The 7070-nt window shown below is 35.5% G+C and overlaps 1 pseudogene across 1 annotated transcript; it reads right to left on the reverse strand.

Annotated features, from left to right (window-relative positions):
• Positions 1-3487: 3487 nt before the first annotated feature.
• LOC143546017 (uncharacterized) lies at positions 3488-6660 on the reverse strand (annotated as a pseudogene). The gene is made up of 7 exons (XR_013137540.1): positions 6604-6660; positions 5630-6145; positions 5175-5534; positions 5041-5093; positions 4889-4963; positions 4657-4785; positions 3488-3539 (listed from the first exon to the last, which is right to left on the reverse strand). The product of XR_013137540.1 is annotated as an uncharacterized LOC143546017 (transcript).
• Between the last annotated feature and the right edge of the window lie 410 nt (positions 6661-7070).

Here is a 7070-nt window from a genome sequence, read left to right on the forward strand (position 1 = left end):
CGGTTTTTTGTTTAAACCAGAATCCAAACCTCTCGTTATAGTATGAACATTTTGAAATAGACCGACCAAAAGTAAAAGGAAAAAAACCGACCACAAACCAAACCCATATCAAGTTTGGACGATTTCATGTAACTCTTTTTTGGTGCAAATTTAAAAAAAAAACAATTAGAGTATGAAAACTTTAAAACTCATAAGTTAAATGGTTATGTATGTTTAACAAATAAATCAATCATGCACCAAACCGATAATTGATTTAGATGGTTTGGCGGTTTCAAACCAAAACCATCTATTTGACACACAAACACAAATAAGCTACAAATACGATACTCACCTGAAACTCAATAACACATCGTATTAGTTGTCTTCAATGTTAATGTATGACGTTCAACAAGACATCATTGAAGGTTTGCTTGATAGACCGTGATGAACCTCATCGAAGAAAAGAACCTTACAAAGTGAAAAGGGTTAGGCTTGTGAATTCATGGTTATTAAATAGCCTTATATAATGAAAAAAACATTGAGGCATTAGTTCACTTTAATTGTTATTGCAGATTTGCAGTAGAAAAAACAAAAGAGCGGTCCTATTATTTATGGCTTGTCACTTTCAATACTGTACACAATTATTATTTTTCTTTTTTCTTTTTGTTGCTCTTGTCATTTAGCAAGTAGCAACCAATAATGAAAGAGAAAATTCTTAAATTGTCTATTTTGATAAAGTGACTCAAGCTTTTGTCCATCAAACTGAAAAAAACCCCAAAATGTCTATACCTAACGGAATCGATGTCGGACGAATGTATTCTAGGCAAATAGGAATTGGCCACGTGTACAGAATACCTTTCGGGGCGACGGTAAAGCAATCGAAACGTTCGGAGACGACGGAAAAGTGTTTGGATGTCTCCGTCGGGTCTGGCGGTCTCACAACGTTCACAGCCAGCCGACTTTGTTTACCTTTTATTCGTTTATAAAGAAAGGACCAACGGTATTAAATTTTCTGGCTGGCGGGTGGTTGGTGGCTGTGCCTTGTGGTCCGGCGAGAGAATAGATAAGAAGAAGAATAGTGACAGCAGGTCGGCAATGTGAAACAGGACCAACTTTGAATCATGTTGGGCCCTTTTTATTTTAAGTCTAGTCACGTTTTTAACGAAAATTTTGTAGGCCAAATAAATGTAAGATAAAAACGGGAATTTCCACAAAGGCTACACAAATTATTAATTTATTTAATTGCTTTTTATTGTTATATTTCGTTATTTACTTTATTATTTTTGTTAAGCTTCTTTTGACTTTTTTTTTAATGTTAATAACAATCTTTGTCCGGTATCAAACTATCCCTTTTTAAAATGTAATAGGAATAAGTTATAAAATATTATTTACTGAGTCCTTTAAATATACTAATTACAAAACTGAAAAGAATGATAAAACTTATATGTTTGCAGGATTAGAATACCGTTGAAGCATGAAAGTGTGATGTATTCTCCAAAAGAGGCCCAAACTTCCACCACCATCACCACACTGCTATGGTGCCACTTAACTAAACACAATCAGTTTACCTTTCCTGTCAAAAGAAGATCCTCTGCTGACGGTTCGCCGTCAGGCTGCAGTACCTTCTGGCATTGAGGAATTGAGACCCCGAAAGCGAATACCTTGAATAATTAAAATAAAAGGATAACTTTAAATATAAACTGTCCAACTTGTTTCCTTGTGTAATATACGAATATGAATATAACCAATTACTACGCATAAAATAAGTAAAGATTACAAATAAATACCTCATACGTATCAAGTAAGAATGTTTTCCATAGCAGCCCCAACATTTCACGCATCCCGCCGACTACCTTTATAGATAAAAAAAATATACGTTAAATGCAAATAACCACAATATCAAACTTACTTTTTAAGTTGTAAATCAAATTATATGTGTAGGATGAGGGATGAACAAATTTGGTATTGCCAATACCGATTCGTACCGGTACCGGTACCAAAATCGGTACTAACGTTGTGGGTTTCGGTACCGGTATTTCCCGAATTTTACATTAAATACTGGTACCATCCCGGTACTGATACCGAACCGAGCATTTCGGTACCGGTACACAAAATTCGCAATATTCGGGATCAGTATTTTCGGTACCGGTACCGGTCAGGTGTTATCTCATCCCTATGTAGAATGCAGAAGAAATATTAGCAGAGCTGCACCCAAAGCAAACAAACAACATGTATTAGGCATAAACAAATTAAAGCAGCCTAACATATAATAAACCTTAGGAGACTAACAATAAGAAAAAAGGATGTAAAAATAACTAACCTCTTCACTGACGAATTCCATTTTCAAAGACAACAGTTTGCCAAATCCTGCATCCAACATAAACACAAAGAAATCAAAACTGTTGCTCGATCAAAAACGATTGCAATAAAAAGTACAATAATATATGGCATGGCCATATTTCGTATTAATAACCTAATTGTATAGACGATATTTTTTTATGGTTTTGGAGTTCATCTTGCGGGGATCTACCTAATATCTAAATAAGTACGCAAAATATTAAATGAAACGATAACAATAAAAAGCATGTACCTTAAATCTGAGAGCAACAACAGCAACCAAGATGAGAAATACCCAAACCAAACACTACTAAACCCCAACAAAACCACATTAGCCATCATGAAAACAATAGTGCAAACGGAAAACTCACATAGAAAAGAAAGAAAAAGATACATATAAATACACCCCACACACACATACACTGATCGATTTGTTTAACTATGAAGTTTTCCACAACTATAAACAGATCACTTAACATGTACGTTAGCAAATACCTAACATATTGTTAAGGTAAAAATATAAATTTGAAACCATTTGCAAACAAACCTAAAATACCTTTGAATCAATATGAAGATTGCAAGTTAACCGTATCAGCAACATTTCTAACCCGATTACCAAATCGAGAATCCCAAAAAAAAATGTAGTGGAAAATGCATTTGAGTACTATATATATAAATTCAATAAACAAAATGTGAAAAATAATAGATTTATTGGCATAAAAGTTTTGAATTTAGAGTCACACTAAGCATCCGATTTTTAACTCCAAGTGGGTATAAAAGGGTTTTCACGTACTAACTTATTTTGGGGACTTTTCCTAGATTGAATCGAACACAACAAAACAAACAGGCTCAGATCTGTATATCCGAGATTCCGAAAGAGAACATATGGGTTACGTGATGGCTGCAAATTCACGGTTGCATAGACCATAACAGTGCCATCTGGAAATTGCCCCGCCAAGACACAACTTGGATCATCGAAATTTCATTATTTAAAGTGATCATGATAGCCAACATCTAAATTAACTCATAGAAAACATAAATAAATATACCAGCAATACCCCTGAATCTGGAACAAATCTAGGCCGCTATGTGAAAAAGCATATATTCAGGGCCAACTAAACTAAAATATAAATATAGTTTAAAAATCAAAAAGTATATGCTTGTACGAAGTTTAGAAAGAGTCAGTCAACGACTGTAAAGCCCGAATTTCATAGTTGTTGATGCTACCCATTCAACAAAATCAAAATTAGTAATAAAATGTTACACTGAAGAGAAGAACGTACAAAGAAAGCTGCGAATCACAGGCGATAACAGCTCCCACCCACCACATCATTACCACGCCGACATCGCCGCCACCTAGGGTTCCACGGAAGAACCCGACAGCGACGGTCAACGATGATGAAGAGATACAAGGTTACCTTGCCCCATCAGAGAACACCATCGCCAATGACTCAGACCACCGTAGGTAACACTCATCGCTTCAGCAGACAACCACCACAACCGCCACCTAGGGTTCTGATAGGGACCCGGTAACAATCGGTGGAAAACTGGTTCGATTGAAGAAAAATCATTGAGTTACAAAGAAGAATACAAAGAATCAAGAACAATTTGAGGGTCAATTGGTTGATTTTCTAAAAAGCGGATTGTATTACATCGATGAGACGGAACGTGGATGTTAGTATGAAGCCATAGATGGACAAGGATGATTGGATAAACAAACGGTCCAATAAGAAGTCTGTGGCGCCAAACCTCTTATTTACTATAGATAGATAACTGGTATCTATCAGGGGGTGTTTGGTACAGAGAATGGAATTGCAGAGAAATGGAATAGAGAAATGGAATTGCAGAGAAAGGGAATTGGTCTGGAGAATGAGAATTGACTGTTCAGTTTGGTAGTACAGAGATTTCAGTAGAGAAATATAGCTGAGAATCATTTCTCTTGTTTGGTACATAGAAAATAAACAGAGAATTATATCAACTTTATCATTAGCACAAGTATTTTTTTCATAACAAATATTTATTAAAAAATAAAAAACATATAAAAAGATGCATAAATTCCAACCAAAATATGCATTGATCAAACCAATTCACATACAAAACATAGTTTTTAAGCAAAAAACATCAACCATAGTTAAAACCAATTCACATACAAAACATACTTCAACCATACACAACTATCCCATTGAACCATCGGTATACAACTCGACCATCTCAATTTTCTCTTCTATTTTCAACGCAAGAAAAGAACGTCCTAGATCCACATCTTTTACCAATCAAATGAGCTGCTTTGAACCGTTTTTTCGTAGTGATACCTAGTAAAGCTTTCAACTCATCACTAACCTTTTCATAGATTTCACGAGCCTCCATACCTTCGTTCTTCGTGCGGCTCGTTCCTCTGTTCGCAAGGTGAACGGGGATGACACAGTTGGCGACTGTAGCTTGTTTCTATACGCACTCAAGGACTTTGAACTATAGGTACACAAATAAGCAAAAAATTACAAAAATTAGATACTTTGATAGCCCATATGAGGCAAGAACTGAAGGATGATTATTGAATAATATAACAACTTACACAGCTGATAAAAAGGGCCATTTTTGACCAGGTGTTTTGCTTCCAGCAGCTGATGGATGAACAGGTGTTTCCATCCTTCAAAACGTATAAAAACCAAAAAGGTTAACTTTTATAAAAACAATGAATTTCACAATATGATTTGAATCATTTACCTTTGTTTTACAGAAGGTGTTGTTAATTGTTGCTTATTCACAACATTTGTAACCTGCAACCCAAGATTAATTAACATAAGTTTTTAGCTAAATAAAGAAATCATAACAATACTATTCAGGATTAATACTAATACCTTAGATGGCGTTTTCATAGGCGTTGCAGAGCGTTTGGGCGTGGAATGAGCACTTGGACCAAGTTTTGTGCTTTCAGTCTTTCGAACCACTGGGGTGTTTAACTTGCAAGGTTCTTTAACTGAACCGGATTTCATCAACGTGTACAAAGATCTTGGGGCTGATTTCTTTTGATCAATGGACTCGATTGTGTTTGAGTTTTTGGTTCTTGGAGTGACCATGTTTTCCTTCCTGGAATGCATAGAAGCTGCATATTTTGCTGGTGACTGTTTTTTGCCAACTGATGTTGACCTAAATGAAGGCACGACGGGTTTCCTTCTGATCTTCGGCTGCAAAACTTCTTGGTCTGTGTTTAATTTTGACTGCAGCAGAATCAAACACATGAGTTTACTAATTGTTTCATAAAGAATCAAATTATGTGTGTTATGATTATGTGTGTTATGAAAATGAGTATAACCTTCAACAATGGTCTTCCCATTTGAGATGTTCTACTATCCTCTGAAACAGAAACCGAAGGAGAAACATCATCTTCAAGATTCTGAGTATTATTTAACAATTCCTTGTTCTTCACATCAGCAGCAACTACAGTCTTCTCGATTAGGGGTTCAACCAAATTGACAGTTGAACTATAATCAGCAGCATGTTGAGTTATGATCTGCTGTTCCTCAATTGCTTGTGAATCATGGGCATCATGATTTGAATCACAAACTCTTTCTTAAATCTGGGATTTGGCTTTCTCTTGTTCAGCAGCAGCAGCAGCCGCTGCTTCTGCAGCCGCCTTTTGAGCAGCAACTTTTTTGTAATGAGCTTCAAAGAAAGCCTTCTTCTGGGCAACAGATCCAGGTTGGGCATAGCTCTTGGCTTCTTCAACGTATCGCTTATGCGGAAAAGCTGACCATTTATCCCAAGCTAATGACTCAGATGCGAACCTCCCAAAGGACACAGAATCCCCAAGATCATGCACATGGTTTCCCTGCAAAATTAGACCCAAATAACACCAGAAAATGCAACAATTAACTCAGAAACACACAAATACTCAAACAGAAACAACCCATTGGAGCATTTCAACAAACAGTTAGTGGGCAATAATAAAAACCCATAATTTGTCTACACTTAATTTGCATCAGTACCTTGTGTTTATTTTGACTAATTAACCCCAATTACAAGCCTACAAACCCTAATTTGCCAATTTCATTAATAAATTAGCATTTTAAACAAAAAAGCCTAATTATTCTAATCACAAAACCTAATGACAATTAGATCGGAGGAAACTTGATTGATGAATTAATAATAATAATAATAATAATACTACTTGATGATTTGGAATGAAGAAGAGTCCGATTAGGTGAAGGACGGAGTCGACCCGAAATGGTAGTCTCCATGTATTCGCCTTATTGAAATTTGCTTTCGATTCTCACCACACGCTATTACATGGTTATTAGATTCACTGGGCATGCCTGAAGGAAAGGATACAGAATGCATAAGACATGTCGAAACGCAGATGAAAAAACAACCGCTGTGTTCCTGAGTTCTATACACGGAGAGAAAAGAAAGAGTTTGAAAGGAAAAGGAGGAAAATGGGAGAAATGAAACCCTAGAAATCCATTTCTCCGATTTTTTTAGAGAAACAAAATCAGAGAAATGGAAATGGTTTATTTCCATTTCTCACCTCTTTCTTTCATAAACAAACAAGAGAATTCTTTCCAATTCTATTTCTCACCCCTCAATTCCCTCTACCAAACACCCCCTTAATTTCTTTAACTTATAGTTTATTTATTTAATACCTTTAGTTTTTTATATAATATGAGTAAGTTAAAATACCACATAATTGGAATTAAAAGGAAATTTGAAAATTTTGAATTTTAGATAAATGAACATGATTTATCTATAGTTAAAAT

The sequence above is a fragment of the Bidens hawaiensis genome, unplaced genomic scaffold, assembly GCF_021521415.1.
Source record: "Bidens hawaiensis isolate Kalapana, Puna unplaced genomic scaffold, B.hawaiensis_p1.1 tig00014159_1, whole genome shotgun sequence".
Lineage (NCBI taxonomy): Eukaryota > Viridiplantae > Streptophyta > Magnoliopsida > Asterales > Asteraceae > Bidens > Bidens hawaiensis.